General features: G+C 45.1%; 1 non-coding gene across 1 annotated transcript; it reads left to right on the forward strand.

Annotated features, from left to right (window-relative positions):
* Positions 1–231: 231 nt before the first annotated feature.
* On the forward strand, positions 232–314 carry TRNAL-CAG (transfer RNA leucine (anticodon CAG)). The gene has a single exon. It is a non-coding gene; the product is annotated as a tRNA-Leu (tRNA).
* The last annotated feature ends 2,706 nt before the right edge of the window (positions 315–3,020 follow it).

Here is a 3,020-nt window from a genome sequence, read left to right on the forward strand (position 1 = left end):
TAACTGACGCATCACTGGGGATGCGCCAGTTATTGTAAATCTGCCCCCTCATGTTTTGCGCTTTACACATTTTAGTAGCCCAATTTATCAAGATTTGCATGTAGTTCTGTTTCCAAACAAAATAACCAAGTCCATCATGCAAAGTGCTATTAAGGAAAGACTTGAGACTAAGACTTACTACAGTGATGGTCTCACTAAATATCAAAAATGTACAAGCATTTTACGGCACCAGTCAGGATGGCCGAGCGGTCTAAGGCGCTGCGTTCAGGTCGCAGTCTCCTCTGGAGGCGTGGGTTCGAATCCCACTTCTGACACAACTTTTGTTACTTTATTGTTGGTTTTTTTTTAATACTTAACTCGAGCCTTCTGTTGCGTTAACGTGGAACACGTGGCTCGTAGCGTGTAAACGGGATTTTTTTTTATTTTTTTTAATCAAACATGCACACAACGTAACTCAACCACTGTATTTTTGTCACTGTCCATGCAATTCAGGCTGTTACTAAAAATTGGGTAATTTCACTAACCCCAACAAACCAAAAACACATATTTGCGTGGTTCGTTTCTTTCAGGGTCTTCAGCTGAATGAAACACGTGGGGATTAGGATGTTTCTTGTTACTATTTTTTTTTAAATCTTTCATTCCATGATCAGCCGCAAGGTGGCGCTTTAGCCTTTTTTAAAAAAAAATCACCCTATTAACCCCTGCTTGCTGCACTTGCAGGAGGCGTCAGTGAAATCTGAGTTTTGCGTTGGGATGGAAGAAGCGGTAGGTGCAGCTGTCTCAAGAATGCACGGTGCTTCAGTTCTCCACCAGTACAAAAGGCCTCTTGTGCCTGAATGGGCAAACAGCTGGTCCCGGCGTCGGTTTACAGACAGCAGCACATTCTCAAACTGGAACAGTAAAGCAGTCTGCAAATCTTAGCGCGGCCACAAACAAGCCAGCCCTGTGATCCCCGTCTCAGGCTACAGGTTTAGTTTATTTCTGATGCCTGCCGATTTTCTAACAAATTTCTACCGTTTTTTAATTCCTGTTGTTAGGGTCGGATTGAGATCACACTTAGGCCCGGTCACTCCCCAAAAAAGTGGTCTCCCCTTCCAAAATGGTTAGGGCCTCATTTATGAGGCTGTGCGTCACTTTTACGTCGCCGGTGCGTCACTTTTTGTGACGCACCAGTGGCGTAGAAAATGCGCCTTGTTGCGCCATATTTACAAAGTGACGCATCTAGGTAGATGCGTCACTTTGTAAACCTCTGCGCCACATTATACCTGCGCCAGGTATAATGTATGCAAGGGGGGCGAATTGACGCAAGGAAGGGTCGTAGAAGTGATGCAGTGAAATCTATAGGATTTCACTGCGCCACTTCTAGGACACAAATGCATCAATTTCTTACGCCTGCCTCACAGCAGGCGTAAGACTGACGCAGGCCCTTTCACATGGGGCTTGCCCCAAGTGAAAGGACGCCTTGCTGGAGTTGCGTCACTTTAGTGACACACTCCAGTAATGCGTCACTTTTGCGCCATACAGATACGACACTTCCAACTTCAGCTGCTCTAAAACTAGAACATTACATCTTTTTTTTTGGGAAGGTGACAATGTAAACACTCCTCCACCCCCCCACCAGGGCCTAAAAGACATTAGGACTGAGATGACAACACCTGGCCCCTAACGTGGCCACTTCTTACTAACCCTGTCCCCATCCCATAATAGCCTCAGGGTATGATCTGACAGGGGTGCAGGGTCAAATGCTGCTACTCCCTGTGAGAACTCCTGCATACTTCCACCCTCCCCAGTCCCCACCCACACTTGCCATGGCCTGCAAGTGATGGCGCACACAGGGAATAACACTGCTTCTGGGCCGGACTAGCCACACGAGGCAGAGGGCAGAGGTGAGAATGCCCTGAGGGCCAGAACAACAGCTGGTACCCAGCCTCAGTTTGACAGCATGGCAGGGGGGCTGAGTAGACAGTAACTTTCTGTGGGCCGGTTTACAGAAGGCCTAAAGAAACGACCCACAGATGACCCTGAGGCATCTGCCCACCGCCCAATGCTCAACTGCCCGCCTCCCAATTCCACCCTGCCTGCTGTCAGCTTGTGAGTCCAGCATGTTGGCAAATGTTGACCCTAGCTTTAAAAGCAGCACTCACTAGGGGCCCGATTCACAGAATGAATTTAAGCCTCAATCCTAAACTTACTACTATTTTGGTATTCACAGAATGAACTTACTACTTTTGGCATTCACAGAATGAATTTACTACTTTTGGTATTCACAGAAGTTAGGATTTTGTCTTAAGTTTGTCTTAAGAGAAACTTAAGACAGACTTAAGAGAGACTTAAGACAAAATCCTAACTTAAGTCTGTCTTAAGTCTTTCTTAAGTTTGACTTAAGACAAAATCCTAACTTCTGTGAATACCAAAAGTAGTAAATTCATTCTGTGAATACCAAAAGTAGTAAGTGAGTTTAGGATTGAGTCTTAAGTTCATTCTGTGAATCGGGCCCTGAGAGTCACCCATGCGTCACCACTTGAGAGCCCATACATGCCATTCAGATGGGAAACTCACGATTTTCAAAGTCAAAAATGTCTTTATTTTAGGTGTCTTCTGCCTAAATTTGCCCCCGCATAAAATAAAGCAATGAGGAAACGACACTTCCACGATTTGTTTTCAAAACCTCCCAGTTTGAAAATGTTGGCAGGTATGAGAAGCACCCTAACGGACGTCAAACTGTGGTGTGACTTTAATCTAAAAGCAGAGTTGGCATTATTTCACTATTATTCTTAACTACTCGGAGCTAGCGAGCGCAACACTCAAAGAAGATTTCAGCTGCAGGAGAGACGAGGGCAGGAAACTCCCTGCCAGCAAAAGGAACATATTAAAATAAACAAAAACGATGTATTCAGAGTAATGAGATTACCAGTAAGTAATAGAGCATTACCTCCTCATTAAGTAACTCACTGCGTCTTTATTTACTATGACGATGGACACGAGCCAGGCTTTGCGTTATTATAGCCTTATAGCCCGAC

Source organism: Lissotriton vulgaris, chromosome 1_1 (assembly GCF_964263255.1).
Source record: "Lissotriton vulgaris chromosome 1_1, aLisVul1.2, whole genome shotgun sequence".
Classification (NCBI taxonomy): domain Eukaryota; kingdom Metazoa; phylum Chordata; class Amphibia; order Caudata; family Salamandridae; genus Lissotriton; species Lissotriton vulgaris.